Here is a 23,003-nt window from a genome sequence, read left to right as displayed (position 1 = left end):
CAAAGAGAAAATTCCCATAATCTGGCTCCATTATGCTGTTTATAATAACTTGTTTGACTGCCTAAACCCCTTGGTGGCTACCACTGCTAAGATCAGACCTTCATTCAATAAAACATTTCCCTCTTCTTAAGTTGGATACATGATCCATGACGAGCCTTGTGTCTGGATTTTAGGAGAGGAGAGGCGAGGACTGGAGGCATGTTGTTGGGGGTTTCTTTGATTTCCAGGAAATATACTGCGCATAATGAGACTGTTATGCGTCTCTGTGTCTCTGACTTCAATGAAGGAAGAGGAAAACAAAGAAGGTAAGAGATAGCCTCAAGCATATCTCCTCTCAGGGTATGACGACTGCAATACTTCACTACCACACACACACTGTGCTACCGGTACATACACACCAAATGTGAATTGTTAATACATACCAAATTCCATTGTAATTGTTAATACCTATCAAAGTTGATTATTTTCCCTAGAAGGCTAATTCAATTCCAAATCAAATCAAATTGTATTGGTCACAAACACATGGTTAGCAGATGTTAATGCGAGTGTAGCGAAATGCTTGTGCTTCTAGTCCGACAGTGCAGTAATATCTAACAAATAATCTAACAAATTCACAACGACTACATAATACACACAATCTAAGGGGATGGAATAAGAATATGCACATATAAATATACTGATGTGCGATGGTCATGCGGCATAAGCAAGATGCAATAGATGGTATAAAATACAGTACATACATATGAGATGAGTAATGTAGGATATGTAAACATTATTAACGTGGCATTATTTAAAGTGACTAGTGATACCATTATTAAATCCATTTATTAAAGTGGCCAGCGATTTGAGTCTGTATGTTTGCATCAGCCTCTCTATGTTAGTGATGGCTGTTTAACAGTCTGATGGCCTTGAGATAGAAGCTGTTTTTCAGTCTCTCGGTCCCAGCTTTGATGCACCTGCACTGACCTCACCTTCTGGATGATAGCGGGGTGAACAGGCATTGGCTTGGGTGGTTGTTGTCCTTGATGATATTTTTGGCCTTCCTGTGACATCGGGTGCTGTAGGTGTCCTGGAGGGCAGGTAGTTTGCCCGCAGTGATACGTTGTGCACCACCCTCTGGAGAGCCTTGTGGTTGTGGGCGGTGCAATTGCCGTAACAGGTGGTGATACAGCCCGACAGGATGCTCTCGATTGCGCATCTGTAGAAGTTTGTGAGGGTTTTAGGTGACGAGACAAATTTCTTCAGCCTCCTGGGGTTGAAGAGGCGCTGTTTCTTTTTCTTTACCACGCTGTCTGTGTGGGTGGACCATTTCAGTTTGTCCGTGATGTGTACGCGAGGAACTTAAAACTTTCCACCTTCTCCACTCCTGTCCCATCAATGTGGATGGGGGGGTGCTCCCTCAGCTGTTTCCTGAAGTCCATGATCATCTCCTTTATTGTGTTGACGTTGAGAAATAAGTTATTTTCCTGACACCACACTCCGAGGGCCCTCACCTCCTCCCTATAGGCTGTCTAATCGTTGTTGGTAATCAAGCCTACCACTGTACTGTCGTCTGCAAACTTGATGATTGAGTTGGAAGCGTGCATGACCATGCAGTCATGGGTGAACAGGGAGTACAGGAGAGGGCTGAGAATGCACCCTTGTGAGGCCCCAGTGTTGAGGATGAGCGGGGTGGAGATGTTGTTTCCTACCTTCACCACCTGGGGGGCGGCCCGTCAGAAAATCCAGGACCCAGTTGCACAGGGCGGGGTCGAGACCCAGGGTCTCAAGCTTAATGATGAGTTTGGAGGGTACTATGGTGTTGAATGCTGAGCTGTAGTCAATGAACAGCATTCTTACATAGGTATTCCTTTTGTCCAGATGGGATAGGGCAGTATGCAGTGTGATGGCGATTTCATCGTCTGTGGACCTATTGGGGCTGTAAGCAAATTGGAGTGTGTCTAGGGTATCAGGTAGGGTGGAGGTGATATGATCCTTAACTAGTTATTCAATGCACTTCATGATGACAGAAGTGAGTGCAATGGGGCGAAAGTCATTTAGTTCAGTTACAATAGCTTTCTTGGGAACAGGAACAATGGTGGCCATCTTGAAGCATGTGGGGACAGCAGAATGGGGTAGGGATTGATTGAATATGTCAGTAAACACACCAGCCAGCTGGTCTGCGCATACTCTGAGGATACAGCTAGGGATGCAGTTTGGGCCGGCTGCCTTGCGAGGGTTAACGTGTTTAAATGTTTTACTCACGTCAGCCATGTTGAAAGACAGCCGCCGGTGGTTGTCTTCAAGCACACCGGTAAAACACAATAATCCTTAGCCTAATTTGCATACTATTCATTGTGAACCTGTCAGATTCCCCGTCGCCACCTGTCTCTCTTTCTTTACATGGGGAGCCGTCAAGCTGCGATCGCTCATCACGCATCAAAATCACAGGATTTACACACACACACACACACACACACACACACACACACACACACACACACACACACACACACACACACACACACACACACACACACACACACACACACACACACACACACACACACACACACACACCTGACGCAGCCAGATACAGATGTAGAATTGTTGCAGAAAACTAATCCTGCAGCAACAGGATGTGAATGTTTAGTCCATAATGTTGATTGATCAGTGGTTAGGCTATTAACTGGTCAAAAGTTTTCTCTTTTCAGAGAGAAAACAGTTGTTGGTAGCGGGCCGTGTCTGGGACACTGCATTGTCCTCAAAGAAAGCAAAGAAGTTTGTCTGGGAGTGAGATGTCTCGTGTTTGAGCCGCTGAATTGCGACTCTACTTTGTCTCTATACTGATGCTTTGCTTGTTTGATTGCCTTGTGGAGAGAATAGCTACACTGTTTGTATTCAGTCATGTTTCCAGTCGCCTTGCCATGATTAAATGTGGTGGTTCGCGGTTTCTGGTTAGGGAAGGTTTTATTGGGACCAACATCTCCAATGAACTTCCTAATAAACTCCCTCACCGAGTCAGCATATACATCGACGTTATTGTCTGAGGCTACCCGGAACATATCCCAGTCCACGTGATCGAAGCAATCTTGAAGCGTGGAATCCGATTGGTCAGACCAGCGTTGGATAGACCTAAGCACGGGCACGACCTGTTTTAGTTTCTGCCTGTAGGAGGGGAGCTACAAGATGGAGTCATGGTCAGATTTGCCGATAGGAGGGCGGGGTAGGGCCTTGTATGCATAGTGAAAGTTAGAGTAGCAGTGGTCCAATGTTTTGCTCGAGCGGGTGCAACAATTAATGTGCTGATAGATTTTAGGCAACCTTGTTCTCAAATTAGCTTTGATAAAATCCCCAGCTACAATAAATGCAGCCTCAGGCTATATGGTTTCAAGTTTACATAGAGTCCAGTGAAGTTCTTTCAGGGCCGTCGAGGTATCTGCTTGGGGGGGATATACACGGTTGTGACTATAATCAAAGATATTATCTTTTCTAATCAAAGATATTAAGATTATCTTTGAAGATAACGCGGTTGGCATTTGATTGTAAGGAATCCTAGGTCAGGTGAACAAAAGGACTTGAGTTCCTGTATGTTGTTATGATTACACCATGAGCCGTTAATCATGAGGCATATACCCCCGCCCTTCTTCTTAGCAGAGAGATGTTTGTTTCTGTTGGTGCGACGCATGAAGAAACCCGGTGGCTGTACCGACTCTGACAACACATCCAGAGTGAGCCATGTTTCCGTGAAACAGAGAATGTTACAAACTCTGATGTTTCTCTGGAAGGCAACTCGTGCCCTAATTTCGTCCACCTTGTTGTCTAGAGACTGGACATTGGCGAGTAATATGCTCGGAAGCGGTGGATGGGGTGCTCGCCTGACCAGGAGGCCGCTCTGTCTGCCTCTCCTGCAGCGACGACATTGTTTTGGGTCGGCCTCTGCGATTAGAACCCATGTCCAGGGCGGAGGTCCGAAGAAAGGATCTGCTTCAGGAAAATCGTATTCCTGGTCGGAATGTTGGTAAGCTGACGTCGCTCTTATATCCAATAGTTCTTCCCGGCTGTATGTAATAAGACTTAAGATTTTCTGGGATAACAATGTAAGAAATAATACATTAAAAAAAACGAATTACTGCATAGTTTTCTAAGGACCTGAAGTCTTGAGTGTACTATACAACGCTGAGATTTAAATTGAAGTGTAGAAATAAAGGTGAAATCAATCATTGACACAGCCATGGTGGTGGGGCAGGAAGATCGGAACTTCAACTTGTGAGTTCAAATCCTAGGTGAGGATATGTTGAGTAATAATTGCTGTGGAAATATACAATAATATTGAGTGTCAAATATGCAAGTTGAAAACAGTGTGTCTATTTTGTGACGTTTAAGGGATATCCGAAAGGATCTTTTTTTTTTTTATCCACATTTGAAATGTTATGTGATCGTGTGAAAATCTACATGTGAAGTGTTACAAAACCACATGGTTTCACATGATTTCGCATGTGAAAGGTTATGTGATCACTTGTGAAAATCCACATGTGAAACTTAATGTGAAATATCATCACATGTGAAGTGCGGCACAACTGCGGTCCCTGATGAAGCATTTCCGCCCCCTCTCCCGCCGCTGAATAGCCCAGCTGGAGGGTTTTGAGCCTTATTTGCATATTTCCAAAGATGCCTTTCGAGTGACTTTTAGAGTGACCAGTACCACTCATGACTGTGTTTGTGAGTGACAGAGATATAGTTGTTGCATTCATTTATTTTTAGTACTTCGGCTGTCACCAAGTGAGATCCTAAGTGAATAAGTTTTCATTAAAATAAAATGTATTATAGACGATACATATTTGATAGCGCTTTCTTTTGCGGGCCCAGTTTTAGCCTAATACAGTGGCCTGAAACGTATCGTTTTCAGGCCACATCAGGCCTGATAAATGAAGGCTATTCCATCCAAGAAATTGCCAAGAAACTGAAGATCTTGTACAACGCTGTGTACTACTCCCTTCACAGAACAGCGCAAACTGTCTCTAACCAGAATAGAAAGAGGAGTGGGAGGCCCTGGTAGCACAACTGAGCAAGAGGACACGTACATTAGAGTGTCTAGTTTGAGAAACAGACGCCTCACAAGTCCTCAGCTTCATTAAATAGTACCCGCCAAACACCAGTCAACGTCAAGGCGACTCCGGGATGCTGGCCTTCAAGGCAGAGTTGCAAAGAAATAGCTATATCTCAGACTGGCCAACAAAATGAAAAGAAAAAGATGGGCAAAAGAACACACACTGGACAGAGGAACTCTGCCTAGAAGGCCAGCATCCCGGAGTCGCCTCTTCACTGTTGACACAATTTCTCGCATGGAATAGCCTTCATTTCTCAGAACAAGAATAGACTGACAAGTTTCAGAAGAAAGTTCTTTGTTTCTGACCATTTTGAGCCTGTAATCGAACCCACAAATGCAGATGCTCCAGATACTCAACTAGTCAAAGGAAGGCCAGTTTTATTGCTTCTTCAATCAGGACAACAGTTTTCAGCTGAGCTAACGTAATTGCAAAAGAGTTTTCTAATGATCAATTAGGCTTTTAAAATGATACACTTGGATTAGCTAACACAATGTGCCATTGGAACACAGGAGTGATGGTTGCTGATAATGGGCCTCTGTACGCCTATGTAGATATTCCATTTAAAAAATCTGCAGTTTCCAGCTACAATAGTCATTTACAACATTAACAATGTCTACACTGTGTTTCTGATCAATTTAATGTTATTTTAACAAAAACTAAATTTGCTTTTCTTTCAAAAAACAAGGAAATGTCTAAGTGACCCAAAACCTACTATTATCTCCTACTATTATCTCTACTGTATGTTGTTCCTACTGTGCGTGCTAACCCAGTACCTCAAAGTCACTCTTTCTCCCACTTGTATAGGAGGACCACTGTAGCTGTTCCTGCAAAAAGTGTTTTCTTTGCATTAATCCCTAATTATTGCTTGACAGTTGCACTTGATTCCATTAGAGAACTAGCAAATGTAGTAGAAAGAATGGGTTATTTATTTATAACTATTATCTAGTTGTCTAAATATCTGAATCCTGCTATAGCGTTGATCCTTACAGAATGCTGACACCACCATACGAAGCATCAGGGAGGTTTAAGTTTTGTTGGTGACGTCGGGTCCGGGTGCCACCACCGATGGAACAGGGGGTACCACAGCTGGCTCATTGGGCTTTCATGCCTTAGCTGGCTCAAGAGGTTTCCGTGCCCCGGGCTGGGTTGGCAGGCTCCCATCCCACATCATGCCTCAGAAGGTTCATCGGGCTTCCATGCCTTAGCAGGCTCGCCAAGCTCCTACTCCTCAGCGGAATCGTAAGGCTTTCACGCCTCATCCGGATCGTCAGGCTCCCATGCCTTAGCCGGCTCATCAGGCTCCCACGCCGTTGCCGGCTCGTCTGGTTTCTACGCCACAGCCAGCTTGTCCAGCGCCCATCCCTCTGCAGGCTCGTCGCCTGCTCCCGCTCTCCCTCTCTGGCACTCGAGGGCACCAGGCTGCCCTTCATTACGCACACCTGCTACCATCATTACGCGCATCAGCGCTCGCTGGACTCACCTGGACTCACCTGGACTCCTTCACCTTGTTGATTGCCCTCCCTATTTCTGTCTGCTCCTCAGCTTGTTCCCTGTGTCAGCATTAATGTCGTTATGTGTTCATGTCCAGATGCTGTCCTGTCCTATGTCCGTTGCTAATGAAATGTTCTCCCCGTATCTGCTTCTTGTCTACCAGCGTTGATCCTTACAACTACAAGCTTGGCATACCTGTATTTTGGGAGTTTCTCCCATTCTTCTCTGCAAATCCTCTCAGGCTTTGTCAGGTTGAATCGGGAGCGTCGCTGCAGAGCTATTTGCAGGTCTCTCCAGAGATGTTCCATCAGGTTCAAGTCCGGGCTCTGGCTGCTCCACTCAAGGACATTCAGATACTTGTCCTGAAGCCAGTCCTGCGTTGTCTTGGCTGTGTGCTTGGGGTTGTTGTCCTGTTGGAAGGTGAACCTTCATCCCAGTCTGAGGTTCTGAGCGCTCTGGAGCAGGTTTTCATCAAGGATCTCTCTGTACTTTTCTCCGTTCATCTTTCCCTCGATCCTGACTAGTCTCCCAGTCCCTGCCGCTGAAAAACATCCCCACAGCATGATACTGCCACCACCATGCTTCACTGTAAGGATGGTGCCAGGTTTCTTCCAGACATGATGCTTGGCATTGTCACGACTCCTACCGAAGGTGGCTCCCCTTCCTGTTCGGGTGGCGCTCGGGGGTCGTCGTCACCGGCCTACTAGCTGCCACTGATTTTTTCCTCCCCCTCCTTGTTTGTTTATTGGTTACACCTGTTTGTAGTTAGGTTGATTAGTGGGGCTTTATTACCCAGCAGGCCCGCCTGGGTGCGCGGGATTGTTTTGTGTACCGTTTGTACATGCTTGTATGTCACGGTTCGTGTACGTTATATTTTCGGAACTATTAGTTCCCCTTGTGTGTTGGGGCATTTGGTTGTAGTGGCGTCGTGTTCACCTCTGTGGTGATTAAAATTACGCTACTCTGAACTCTCTGTCTCCTGCGTCTGACTCCTTCCTCCACTACACCCCGGGCATTACAGGCATTCAGGCCAAAGAGTTCAATCTTGGTTTCATCAGGCAGAGAATCTTGTTTCTTATGTCCTTTAGGTGCCTTTTGTCAAACTCCAAGCGGGCTGTCATGTGCCTTTTACCAAGAAGTGGCTTCTATCTGGCCACTCTACCATAAAGGACTGAATAGCGGAGTGCTGCAGAGATGGTTGTCCTTCTGGAAGGTTCTCCCATCTCCACAGAGGAACTCTGGAGCTCTGTCAAAGTGACTATCGGGTTCTTGGTCACCACCCTGACCAAGGCCATTCTTCCCCGATTGCTCAGTTTGGCCGGGCGATCAGCTCTAGGAAGAATCTAGGTGGTTCCAAACTTCTTCTATTTAACAATGATGGAGGCCACTGTGTTCTTGGGGACCTTCAATGTTGTAGACATTTTTTGGTACACTTCCCCAGATCTGTGCCTCGACACAATCCTGTCTCGGAGCTCTATGGACAATTCCTTCGACCTCATGGCTTGGTTTTTGCTCTGACATGCAGTGTCAACTGTGGGACATCATATAGACAGGTGTGTGCCTTTCCAAATAATGTCCAATCAATTGACTTTACAACAGGTGGACTCCAATCAAGTTGTAGAAACATCTCAAGGATGAGCAATGGAAACAAGATGCAACTGATCTCAATTTCGAGTCTAATAGCAAACGGGCTGAATACTTATGTAAATAAGGTTTATTATTATATATTTTTAAAAACCTGTTTTCGCTTTGTCATTATGGGGTATTGTGTGTAGATTGATGAGGAAAACAATTCATTTAATAAATTTTAGTATACGGCTGTAACGTAACAAAATGTGAAAAAAGGGAAGGGGTCTGAATACTTTCCGAATGCATTCAGTGTTATAGGCAAATAGTTCTTCCAAATTGAACCCCAAAATTTAATGGATAAGGAGAACAACAGATCTTTTAACATTACGGCTCGGCTGGAGTCCCTCACAGAGATTGTTGAATAAGGTCTCTTACAATGGCCAAAAGGATGTCTGGGTCCAAGCTGAGAGAGATAGGTCAAGAAGTCAGGTCGTCAGGAAGTCATTGTGTCATTTCTTTAATATTCAGAGGTTGACTTTGCTTGGGAAGTAATCTAATTCTGTCGCTATCAATTGATTAAGCTATTCACTTTCTGTACAAAATAAGATGTTTAAACCCAGACAGCTTTTTGGTAAACACTTTTTACAGCTTACTTTTTTCTGCATCGGTAGGCCTAACTTTTGAAGGTACTCAGATTCCTAATGACGTCGCAGATTTAATTATTTGCAAACGGGGACAGTTTCTTTGCAAACAAACACACTGATTTGGCTTTGGAGAAATATGATATGACCTCATAGGCCTATCTCTGTCCGTTCTTAGCCTGTAATTTCGGTAATTTGTGTGGTATTAAAAAAAGGTTACTCTAATAAGTAAAACTACGTAGAATTGCATGAAGTGTTCATAAAAGGCAAGTTTTTCTTGGACCTGCAAATAGAATGATAGATTAACGCAAGGCTTTTACTATAAAGGAGATATTTCCACGCCTACTCTTGTCCACGGTGGTCTGCGAACCCACAGCCATCTGTCCGAGAAGTGAGGCTAAACGGTAGGCATGTTCTCTGCTATCCACTTTGTTTTAATTATTATTTTGGGTAAAGGGGAGGGTCACTTGTTTTTTTTAAAGCATTCAATTAGGGTTTAGGTCAAATATATTTTGCTGAAGAGATTTTTTCATTTCAGAGGTCCAATTTTCTCAATGTAACCCTTATTATAAATAAAGTTCACTCCCTTAGATACAAAAAAGAATGCCATTAATACAATGCAATTCTAAAGAATAGAGCAATGACTTGCATTGCTAAATTCAATTACACAGCTTTTTATACCTATGATAATAACCAAATGTAGCCTATTAATAGCTGAATATAGAGAAAGCATGCCAACTTATAAGCCCTGCATTACCCCAATGCATTTAAAAACGATACAATGTATGGGCCAGTAGAAATTCTGTTCGGACCAGTGAATTTTTATCAATATTTTTGTAACTTTTGTAGAGTTGGGTATATTTGGCACCCTGTTCTAAGTAAAACAAATTTAAATTCTGAATGTAATCTCCTTTTTTCTTTCCCGGCCTTTTTAAATAGCAGCTTTAGAAGCCATTCAACACAGCTCTTCATGATTTCATATGTTCTTTATCTTTCTATTTATCACACTACATTCGCAGCCTAAATGAATTTTGGAACATAGAGATTTCACAAGAATAGTCTATGAAATGAGACACCTACTGTTGGCATATGATCAATGTAATAGAGTGCAATATTGTAACACACATGTTTTTCCCAGTACAGTGTGTATGTTTTGGCGGGGCCGCAGCTATTTTTTGGGGCTTCAGGCACGGCATTATGGTCAATGATATCATGTATCATGTTTGTATGGTATATGCACTCATTATAGAACCCATTTATAACCTTCTTGCGCATACATGTGTGTGTGAGGGTGTGAGAGCATGTGGGCCAGCATGCATGTTTATGTGCCTGTTGTCTTGCATGTATGAGTGAGTGAATGTGTACAATATGGCTTCTTTTCTGTCATATCGTCCAATCTTTATGAATCTTAACTATTCCCAAAGCCATGCAAAAATTACAATATCAAGTCTTCTCAATATCAACTTTCCTGTCCACAGAATAATTGCCACAGCTGTATGCATGCATCATTGATTACAGATATCCACAAGAGAGAAGAAGAGAGGATTTGTTTTTGCTGCATTGCTAATTGAAGTATAGCTTTTTGGGAGGAGGGAAACAGAGGAACTCTAATGACAATCAAGGAAGTGGAATTAGCCACACTGCTACCAGGTGCTAAGCCAAGTACTAGCTACATGATCAGGGAGATGGAGAGAAGGATCCTATATTAATAAGCTAGCACTCTTTACTATAATAGCGTAGTACAAAATGAGCACCACTACCCATACGCTGTCTTAATGAGATATCTTTACCCACTCTCCTTCCCACAAAATGACCGCCTCTTATTAAACTGGCCAATCGTAATCACTCTCATTCAAAGTTTGGTTGCATAGGACTGTTTGATTGCAGTGAAACAAGAGGTTATGAGTTCAATCGAGGAGGAAAGAGGAGTGATCAGGCAGAAAGGAAGACCTATTTCAGATCTAAAGATCTGGTTTATTTCTAGGTTATACAAGGTAGCATAAAACAGGTAGAAATATCGATACATTTTTGAAACCTTTAAACCTGCGGTCAAACCTACAGTCTATTGGTGGTGTCAAACAAGAAGGGCTGGTTTCCTGGACACAGAGAACTTCCATTGAAAGCACTCTTTTAATCAAAGTCTTTATCTGTGTCTGGGAAAGCAGCACTCATGACAACAGTTTCCTTCACCTACTGATATTATTTCTGTCCAAACGTTGAAATTATGCGAGATAATGATGGGATGACAAAAGTTTTTGTGTGAATATCTTCTGACCAGATCAATCTAACGATTCACTAAGCCAAGGTATCTCAGAATCACCAGACATATTAACATGTGCCCTTTACGGAAGACACTCAAACAGCCTTATCAACACCTTCACGTCAGAACACCCTGTTTGCATCCCAAATGGCACCCTATTCCCCATGTAGTGCACTACTTTTGACCAGGGCTCATAGAGCTCTGGACAAAAGTAGTGCACTACACAGGGTATAAAGTGCCATTTGGGAAACAGCCCCTGACATCTGGCTGCTAAGGCCACTCTTTGCTCATTGGTCTGCGCCAGCATATGTATCTGTCCAGCGGTACAGCAAAACCAATTGGATGATGGACTGCTTGACCTTTTTAGAGTTTGATGAGCTGCCTTATCACCTTAAGGGCAGATGGGAGGATTTAGTGGGAGATGGTGGTCGCAAGGGGAGGGGTTCGGGGCAGAACTGGATTCAAATAGTATTTATTTAAAAAAAACTTCTGTTTAATTTGAATTGAAGACAATTGTACCTACACACTGAAGAAGGCCGTAAAGCTGAAATGTCTGTGTACGCTATCCCTGATGCAGTAAAACATTCAAAACATTGAATAATGAAGTAAGCTTTACGCAACATATTTCTGAGGGCAAACCCATTACACCTCTTTGTTTGTCTGAATTCGTGGGTTTTGCGCACCAGCCAAGCATCTGGGAGAGCGCCATGGTTCTCTTCTGATTGTTTAACTGATCCTACCTTGAGCATCTGATGGACATATTATTCCCGTTAGGATCGATTCAACTGGTTTAATTGCGCCACGCAAACTCAATCAAGCCCCACTTCCGTGTTTAACAAATACTATTTGAACCCAGGTCTGGTTGGTGGTGGTGGTTGGGTTGAGCCGACGGGATCAGCTGAGAAAGAGAATTGTCTATCTGACTCTGAGAAGAGAAAACCCAGGGTTGTAATGACAGTCCTGATAGACATCAGCAGGAATCGTGTTACAGCTGGGAACAGGTTAAAGAGGACAGCAAGAGACACGTGAGTCAAAATAGAAAACGGAGAAAGGAAAAACCACGTCAAGCATGTCGGACTCTGACTCGCTCTCTCTCTCTCTCTCTCTGACTCTCTCTCTCTCTCTCTCTCTCTCTCTCTCTCTCTCTCTCTCTCTCTCTCTCTCTCTGACTCTCTCTCTATCTCTCTCTCTCTCTCTCTCTGACTCTCTCTCTCTCTCTCTCTCTGACTCTTTCTCTCTCTACATGCAACATAACTATTAGAGGGCTGTGTTGAATTTTCAAAACAACGTCTAAGATACACTGCGGTAACTTATCTCATGCTGTTTTGTAGGATTGTGTTTGTTGGAGTACTAGCGGGGTGACCATGACAGCAGCAGCTGGAACATGAGATCCTCTCACCTCCCCTGTGGACAAACAGGCAGCAGGGATGAAAGACAAGCCTCTGTGTGGAACATGACAGGGCATCTCCCTCGTACTACTTCTCTCTGTGTTGCTCTGTCTCTCGATTCAGGTGATTCTTATCTAATGTCAGAACGGGTCTCCCAAGACAGAAAAAAATAAGTGAAGCAGGATGTGAATCCTTTCTGGTAATAAAAAAAAAGGTGAATGGTGAGAATGTTGACTGTTCTGGAAGGTTTCCATTGTGTTCATGTCCAAATAAATACACAAGAGAGTGTGTTGGTTTTTCCTTGGTATATTGTATATGGGAGAAGATATGGTGTTTTCAGCAACTGTTGTCTGTGCTATGTCCTTTGATGAGGTTTGACATTTTCAAAGCAACGTATAAGACATAAATAACTTATGTGAGTCCCACTCAAGAATGACTCAAAATAATCCTACTGTATCTGTTTGTTTGTTTTAATAAGAAAATATTGTTTTGGGCCATGTTTGCATAATTATGAATATGCAAGATTCTGTGTTTCCTCTGAGAATGCTCATAGAGTATCATAGACGCTGGTAGAGAGTACACATGAATACACAGATGGCTGGAAATAACCCTCTTTGCGCTCGGCAGGATTACCATGTTGAACCCATGGGACGTCATTAAGGAGCAGCTCTTTGCTATCTCTAAATCTCTAATTAACATAACGCAATGCTGATAACTTATTTGAGCATTTAACCCAGATCTATAGTCTAGATCGCAGACACAAGCGCCGTACAAGCTAGGCCGGGTTACTGTATAAGCGCTTTATGAAAACTGTAGCTGTGGATGTAAAAAGGGCTTTTTGAAGTACATTTAATTTGATTGACAAAGCTGCGTAAACAATTACATTTTTAGTGTTGAAGTGTTATATCCTCTCTGGACAATGGTGTAGGTGTCAAATCTTCTTTTATGTACTGTACTACCACACTACTGGGGATGAATGTAGTTACTGTATAGATCCGGTTCCTGTTAGTGGTGAGATGTCGGCGGGTAAAAGAAGGCTGAAAAGAGGTCTGTGGGATTTGAATGGCAGGAGGAAATGACAGGAATGGGCCACGCAGGATGTGTGGAGTCCCAGGTCTCCTTTGTAAAGAGCCAACTGCAGCAGCAGCAGCAGGATACAGTGTTTTCCACAGCAGCTTTCACACAGGCTTCACAGCGACAGGCGTTTTGCATGAGAGGACTGGTGTGAAGAAAGATGTTGGCAATTCAATGGCAGGAATTCACCTCTGTTTACAATGCTCTCGCATGCATAGAGAGAGAGAGGAATGGAGAGATGGAGGTAGAGAGAGAGAGAGAAAGAGGGGAAAGAGCGAGACAGAGAGAGAGAGAGAGAGAGAGAGAGAGAGAGAGCAGCATTGCCGTACCGAGAGACGTTTGAGAAATAGTTACCGTTCTGTAACGGTAGATTGCCAAACCAAATGTGTGTGTTTGTGATAAGGCATTGAGTCTTTCATCTGAAGCAGAAAACTATAAACGGTAGATCTATCAGGGCACCCGTTTCTGTGAGCGTAGGAAGCAGTTGCTGCATGTACAAAGGAAAAGCAATTTTTTTTCATCCAAAACAACCAAAACAACATGCCTCTTCTCATTCACTTCATGTTAATTACTCTTACAGTCAGTGTCTTTTGCTAACGGAATTTTGTTGGGAGACTCAGTCACGTTAATTTGCATTCTTTTGAAAAATGCATGAATTAATTTAAGGGAACAGGTGGGGATTCGTCTTCACTTATTGCACACTAAAGACTTGCCTTGAGTCGTTACATCGCCAGACACTGTTTAGTTTCACTATTGGGAAGCAACGGGTGAAACACTAACACAGATGCCAGCCCTGCTTATCAGGGTGCTGTCTCATCTTTCAAAACTGAGATCTCTTGCCAAGAATCCAAGACATGGGAAAACATAACAGTTTGATTTCATGGGTTATTAACTTTGTGTCATGCGGAACCCTACAGTATGTGTGTCTGCTAAGTCATCTATATCTAATGATAGCCAGCCAATACAGGAGTTCCTCAGGCATGTGTCATGTTACCAGTGCTATTTATTTCATATGCACATGATTGTCGGAATTATTCAGCAAATTGTCTCAATCATCAAATTGTAGTCAGTCTTACTCCGCTTAACTGTCCATTTCAAAACAGAATTACCATCAGTCGCACAACAAAAACCCGTCACACCAACACTGATACAACACTGATACAACACCGATACAACACCGATACAACACCGATACAACACCGATACAACACCGATACAACACCGATACAACACTGATACAACACTGATACAACACTGATACAACACCGATACAACACCGATACAACACCGATACAACACCGATACAACACCGATACAACACCGATACAACACCGATACAACACCGATACAACACCGATACAACACCGATACAACACTGATACAACACCGATACAACACCGATACAACACCGACACAACACCGATACAACACCGACACAACACCGATACAACACCGACACAACACCGATACAACACCGACACAACACCGATACAACACCGACACAACACCGATACAACACCGACACAACACCGATACAACACCGACACAACACCGATACAACACCGATACAACACTGATACAACACCGATACAACACCGATACAACACCGACACAACACCGATACAACACCGATACAACACCGATACAACACCGATACAACACCGATACAACACCGATACAACACTGACACAACAACTCTGAAAGTGAAAACCCATATGGTTCTCCAGTCCCTGCTACACATAGAAAACGCCCCCGGTAAGACTAACAAGACACGTAATGAAAGTAATCTTTGGAGGTCAGTGTGTCATATAAGACACCCAGCCTGAGTAACGGTGTGCAGCAGAGCACGGTTTCATAATGAAGACGCAGAGGTCAAGTTGCTCAGCACACAGTAATAACCTCTGGGTCTGGGCCGCGGAGGTTATCTAATTCTCTTCCCATACTACCTGATCTTACTTCCTCCAGTCAGACCCGTCCGCAAAGAAAGGAGTTCTGAGTACTGATTTCTGCTTTTCTATAAGGAAGGAAGTCATTGCACAAAGCATGACTTAACTGAAATAGTCCTGTTCATTCAGAGTTAAATTAATTCAGTGCTACAGGCGTCATGAAGTTCAATGCACTACAATGATTAAAGCGACCTAACATATGCTTCATTACGAAGAAATGTTGCACCGTATGCTAGTGAATGGGAATTACTGACACAAATGTTCTCATTTTGGTTCCCTATTGTATCCTAATAAAACACAGGCATGATGTGTCGCGGCCTCCTGCTGTTCCAATGCAAGCGAGCCTTAGCCCCTGACATGCATACGGTAACAGCTGGTCAGAAACGATTTCCACAGAAGTAAATTACAAATGTAAAACCGCTTTCATGCTGCGCGAGGAGGAGAAAAAGCTGGAGGCCGGTTTTAACAGTACTTTAAGAGATAGGACTCTTCACTGGAGCAGTCTAGAGGTCATGTAGCTAGGTCTAAAACCCTGTTTATTGTCTTCCAGGTGGTGCTGGTTCTTGGACCTAGCCTGACTGGGCTGCATCTGAAATGGCACCCAATTGCCTATGTAGGATCCCTATGGGCCCTAGTTAAAAGTAGGGCACTGCATAGGGAATAGGGTGCCATTCTGGATGTACATGGGCCTAGCCTGGGGTATCTCACAGGCTTCAGTGCTGTTCTTGGTCCAGAATAGATCTGGTGGTCAGCCAGATGGAGGGTGGTGGAGAGAGTCAGACGGAGAGGGAGAATGAAGGAGAGGAGGTGAATGTGATAAATGGGTTTGGTGGAAGTCGGAGGCATGGAGTGAGCACTCAATCTCTTGCCAGGATGTTTTTCTTCTGTCAAAGCAGATCTCGTGGACATACCTCTTCCTTTGATTTGAGTTAACTGTGCAGCTTGAGCGAGGTGAAAAGGCTGTGAACTCTTAAGCAACCTTATGATCATTGGCCCTAAGTTAACTATTATTCATGTGACTGGTTAACTGACACCAAGACTAAGCAGTTGAGATGTCACTTATTGGCTATGCCAGCCAGGTAGAATTCATTTAAACATGGCCTTTGGAAAGGATCTTAAAAGACTTACAAAGAACCTTTCATTAACATGCTGATCCAGTCAGAAATGTGACTCAGAAAAACACAAACTTGCCAAGGAAAGAAAAGTCTGCCTTGCCTTGTCAGGAATATACATTGATATACCAAAAGAAAAGGGCAGAGAAGTGCCATCTCTCTCTCTCTCTCTCTCTCTCTCTCTCTCTGTTGTAATTGTTCTACACCGCAAGCTTCATCAGCAGTTTCTCTCCATTTGAAAACAGACATGGGATTATGCAAGAAAGGCAACATCCACAGGCTGTGTGTCCCAAATGACACCCTATTCCCTTTATAGTGCACTCCTTTTGATCAGAGGGTTCTGGTCAAACTGTGTGCACTACTGTATATAAGAAATAGGGTGCCATTTGGGACACACAGACAAGTAGCTAGGTAACACACCAACAACCCCCTCTACTGCCTCTCTGTTGTCTTCAAGTCTCATAGCTGCTGATTCTGGGAAACTGTGAAGGCAAGGCTGCAAACCCCAACTCAACAGTCAAATCAACTGTCAGACAGGCAGAACAGCAAAGTACAGTCAGCATACAGAGGACATAACATGGTGGGTTGGCATCAAGGTCAAAGGAAAGAGAACTTCTAACTGCATATATCTGCTTTTATGTTCCTAAAAAACGATTTATGCTCGATCCGATAATGCGGTCCAGAGGCTCCGTACGGAGGGGGTGACGCTATTGTGGAGCCTCCGCAGGCTTGCGGATGCCAAATCCAGCTCTGCGCGGCGATGACATGCGCCTCCCATGTTTTTTAACACTGCGGAGGGCTCCGCATAGCTCTGTATAGCTCCGCATTGACATGATTGGTTGACGATAGGTGGGGGCGGTACATCCTGTATAAACACAAACTCAACTTCCTTGACAACAAACTTGGAGAACTGTGACGAAAGGCTATTAGAAAAAAGTTCACAAATAAAAGACATCTTTATGATACCTTGTGTATGGATTCCAAAGACACAAATTAGTTTGAACTCCTGGAAAGAGATCAGGGAGGTAATGGTAATAGATGGGATAAAGAAAGCCGCATTGGCTCACATTCAACAAATCTGATCTAACAAAGTGGATATTTGTCAAATCCGTCATGATATATGTATTGTAAAAGGCCCATCATGTGGTTACTAAAATCTGATGTGGTATATACTAAACAAAAATATAAACGCAACATGTAAAGGGTTGGCGCCATGTTTCATGTGTTCCATATGCACAAAAAGCCTATTTCTCTCAAATGTTGTGCACAAATTAGTTTACGTCCCTGTTAGTGAGCATTTTTCCTTTGTCAAGATAATCCATCCACCTGACAGGTGTAACATATCAAGAAGCTGTTTAAACAGCATGATCGTTACACAGGTGATCCTTGAGCAGGGGAAAATAAAAGTCCTAAAATGTGCAGTTTTGTCACACAACACAACACCACAGATGTCTCACGTTTTGATGGCGTGTGCAATTGGCATGCTGACTGCAGGAATGTCCACCAGAGCGGTTGCCAGAGAATTGAATGTTCATTTATCTACATAAGCTGCCTCCAAAGTCTGTCAGAAAATTTGCCAGTACGTCCAACCGACCTCACAATCGCAGACCACGTGTAACCACGGCAGCCCAGGAGCTCCACATCAGGCTTCTTTAGCTGCGGGATTGTCTGAGGAGGTGGGTGCTGAGGAGTATTTTTGTTTGTAATAAAGCCCTTTTGTGGGGGAAAACTCATTCGGATTGGCTGGGCCTGGCTACCCAGTAGGTGGCTGTGCCCCTGCCCAGTCATGTGAAATCCATAGATTAGCGCCAAATACATTGATTTGAATTGACTGATTTCTTTCTATGAACTGTAACTCAGTAAAATATTTCAAAATGTTGCATGTTGCGTTTATATTTTTGTTCAGTATATTTAGCCTTTTCTCTGCATAACATTTAAAAGTTGTTCCTTTTCAGGTTTAGAAGAAGTGACTGCTAAATGCTAACTCCCGTTCGTATAAGCTGGTAGCATAGCTAGCATACATAAATCAGTGGTGGTAGTCTTTTTTAACTGTAATGCAGTTGATTGATGACGATGACATGAACATGTATTTGGGTTGACATCTATACAAGCATTATACTCCGATTTATACATCGACATAGTGTGAAATACTGTACACATACAAACAAAGGACCATTTTGTTGGTCCTTTTTGTTGGGGGGGGGGGGGCAATGGGGAGATTTGGGATGGAGATGCACGTGGGAAAATGGTGCAGAGTTTTTACTTCATCCTATCTTGGCTTGAGTTTTTAACAATTGCTGTCATTTTATTACCATTCAATTTAACAATGAAGTACTGTATTGCGTTTTGCTGTATGCTTACTGCAGCATTCTGTAAATTATGGTGCATTGTGGAAAAAATGTGTGGGACGGGAAAGAATTGGTGGCTCATTAACATATTTAGTGGCGTGCCTTGTAAGTGGCTATACTTGTTGAACCAATTAGGGAGAATGATGTACCAATTGAATTGCTATGTGGTAGTAGTGCCCTTACTGTATGTAATGTAATGTAGGTAGAATGTAGGTAGAAGAACGGGGACAGATCAGAGTGACAGTGGGCCATGCACATTTAATGGTTGAATATTATGTCATTTTAATCTGTTTTTGGCCTGTAATCACAAGAATGTGCAAAACTGTCATCAAGGCAAAGTGTGGCTACTTTGAAAGATGTAAAATATTTTTTGATTTGTTTAACACTTTTTGGCTACTACATGATTCCATATGTGTTATTTCATAGTTTTGATGTCTTCACTATTATTCTATAATGTAGAAAACAGTATAAAAAATAAAGAAAGAAAAACCCTTGAATGAGTAGGTGTGTCCAAAATTTTCACTGGTACTGTATATATTTATTTTTAAAATATATTTTCCTTTATTATTTCTCCCTAACCCTAACACCCCTCCCCGAATTGGAATAAACTCATGGACAACAACACTTAGGCTTCTACTTCCAGCTTATACATACTATATACATTTTACGGACACAATATATTTTACATTAGTTATCTTGTTATTTTTAGTCCCACTCTTCAGCTCCACTCAAACCCTAACATCTATTTCTGAACACCATACAGTTTTGATTTCTATTTGATATATATTTTTCAACTGTGCTGTGATGTTTCACAAAAGTTCTGAACTTTTCTATTCTCATAATTTCTACAGATTGTAAATGAAATATATATTTTTTTGCTAAAAGTACTATTGTGTTTTTGATCGATTGACTATGACTTTCAAATCACCCAACAGTGCTATTTGCAGAGTTATCTCCAGGTAATATCTGTGTTTTCTGGTGGATTACATTTAAATTGCAACCAACTTTCTATGGCTCGTTATAAAAATAGCTATATTTTGGAGATTATTTCATTTTCAAATAACCGAAAGTGAGAGGTTGTAATCTGAATGAATGGAAAAGGGGTCAGATTTCAGTATAACTTTAGTGTGACTGAAGCCTTACTGAGAGGTCTAATGCTTTAATATTGAATCATTTCTGCCCTCCAAATTCATATTCATTATATAAATAGGCCCATTTCATTTTGTCTGGCTTGCCAATTTAAAAAAACGAGTTGCTAGGTGTAGGCAAGGCCATCAGCAAATAAGTAAACTGGGATATGACTAAAGAATTAACTAGTGTGATTTTTCCAGGTATTTTCCTTTCAACTGTAGCAAGATCTGATATATTTTTATATTTAAAATGTATTGTAATGAGATAATTTCTTTCTTTCGGGATATGATACCGAGCATGTCCACTTCACCGTCAGACCATTTTATTGGTAAACTACACAGTAATCTACATTTTTGGGGGGGGGGGTTTGTGAACCAATTTACAGTATTGTACTGTGCCATTACTGTACATTTTCCTGTTAGTTACTGGAAGCTGGTGGCAAGTTAATGTGAATATTACGGTAATGCACTTTGCACTAGCCATAGATGAGTAAGGATACATCCAAAAGTTATCCTGTTACAAATAGAGGATCTTTGGAAGACCAACATATCTTTAACTACAACAACATTCCCAGTAACGGTTACAGAAATGTTTACTTCCTATGACTGTGATATGTGTTTTTTTTTTATCAACTTAGATGAATGCACTGAATGTAAGTCACTCTGGACAAGAGTGTCTACTAAATTACCAAAATGTACATGTAAAAATTGCAAAGCTCACTGCTGGGTATTATTCTACTCAAACTTTGTATTTTGATCAAATTTGGCCTTGTTTGGGGGTGGAGGTCATTATAATAATACCCAGCATTGTGCTTTGCAGTTGTTCATTTTTACATTTACATTTTGGTCATTTAGCAGATGCTCTTGTCTAGAGCGACTTACAATCAGTGTACTAAACTAAGGTAAACAAGATTATACCACAGTCATAGCAAATCAAAATATTATGTCACTGTTACCATGAATGGCTACTTGCAAGTATATATTTGTATTTAAAAAAATAAAAAAAAAGTATTATAATTAATCTGTTTCAAAATAGACCACATGAATTGTAGTTCAGGCCAGTGAACTACAAATTACAAAACAGGTATTGAAAGTATTGAATTACATATATCAAATACGTGTAACATAAATACTGGCTGTCACTGGCACTAGCTGCCTGCACTGTAAATCTGCTACAGTTTACTAACCACCGTGCTTCCAGTAACGCACTGTAATTCTAGAAATACAGCATGTTACTGTAGTCAGGTGTTCCAGTAATATGCTTGAAATTTGTGTTACAGTAACAGACCAGTAAACCTACAGTAATTTACTGGCTACTGTGCTGGTTCTCTACACTACTCCTCTATGCTCACCTGTTAAAAACCCTGTTCTTTCTCTAATTTCATAGTGTCTTTATCTGTTTTCAATGCATTGCATTCATAGTGACAAGCATGAATGGCTCATTGTCTTCCTACTCTCTTTGTGAACTCTTTCTAAAACAAGATGAGGAAATGTCAAAAGGACACACAAGAGGAAGATTGTGTAAAAAGCAATTAGTGTGAAGAGAGGGCATTGTGAATGGGGGGGTTAGATATGATAGAATATTGCTTTGACAACAGTATTACCCACTGAATGTAAAGTTCTGTGAACTTTTCTGCTGTGTACTTTAGCTTGTCAGAAGTACAGTAGGGCATTTTGAAAGTTAATACATTCATAACACACACACTTTACAGGACCTAGGATCAAGAGAGACACTCAAGTGTTTTAGTACTATATCTTTTGACACAATGATGAAAATAATCATGGCCTCTAAATCTTCAAGCTGCACACTGAACCATATTCCAACTAAACTACTGAAAGAGCTGCTTCCTGTGCTTGGCCCTCCTTGAACATAATAAACGGCTCTCTATCCACCGGATGTGTACCAAACTCACTAAAAGTGGCAGTAATAAAGCCTCTCTTGAAAAAGCCAAACCTTGACCCAGAAAATATAAAAAACTATCGGCCTATATCTAATCTTCCATTCCTCTCAAAAAAATGTTTTAAAGCTGTTGCGCAGCAACTCACTGCCTTCCTGAAGACAAACAATGTATACAAAATGCTTCAGTCTGGTTTTAGACCCCATCATAGCACTGAAACTGCACTTGTGAAGGTGGTAAATTACCTTTTAATGGCGTCAGACCGAGGCTCTGCATCTGTCCTCGTGCTGCTAGACCTTAGTGCTGCTTTTGATACCATCGATCACCACATTCTTTTGGAGAGATTGGAAACCCAAATTGATCTACACGAACAAGTTCTGGCCTGGTTTAGATCTTATCTGTCGGAAAGATATCAGTTTGTCTCTGTGAATGGTTTGTCCTCTGACAAATTAACTGTACATTTCGGGGTTTCTCAAGGTTCTGTTTTAGGACCACTGTTGTTTTCACTATATATTTTATCTCTTGGGGATGTCATTCGAAAACATAATGTTAACTTTCACTGCTATGCGGATGACACACAGCTGTACATTTCAATGAATCATGGTGAAGCCCCAAAATTGCCCTCGCTAGAAGCCTGTGTTTCAGACATAAGGAAGTGGATGGCTGCAAACTTTCTACTTTTAAACTCAGACAAAACAGAGATGCTTGTTCTAGGTCCCAAGAAACAAAGAGATCTTCTATTGAATCTGACAATTAAACGTAGATGGCAAAAAGCTGTCCCTGAAACAGTCTTGATATGTTCGTCAAAAGAGAGATCAGGGTTCAGAGTAACGCCGAGGTCTGAAATAAAACTGTGAAGGACCTCTGCGTTACTCTGAACCCTGATCTCTCTTTTGACGAACATATCAAGACTGTTTCAAGGACAGCTTTTTGCCATCTACGTAACATTGCAAAAATCAGAAACCTTCTGTTCAAAAATGATGCAGAACAATGTAAAATGATGCAGAACAATGTATCCATGCTTTTGTTACTTCTAGGTTAAACTACTGCAATGCT

This window comes from Salvelinus namaycush, chromosome 33 (genome assembly GCF_016432855.1).
Source record: "Salvelinus namaycush isolate Seneca chromosome 33, SaNama_1.0, whole genome shotgun sequence".
Taxonomy (NCBI): domain Eukaryota; kingdom Metazoa; phylum Chordata; class Actinopteri; order Salmoniformes; family Salmonidae; genus Salvelinus; species Salvelinus namaycush.
The sequence above is the reverse complement of the archived record's forward strand: the minus strand, read 5'-3'. Positions refer to the sequence as shown.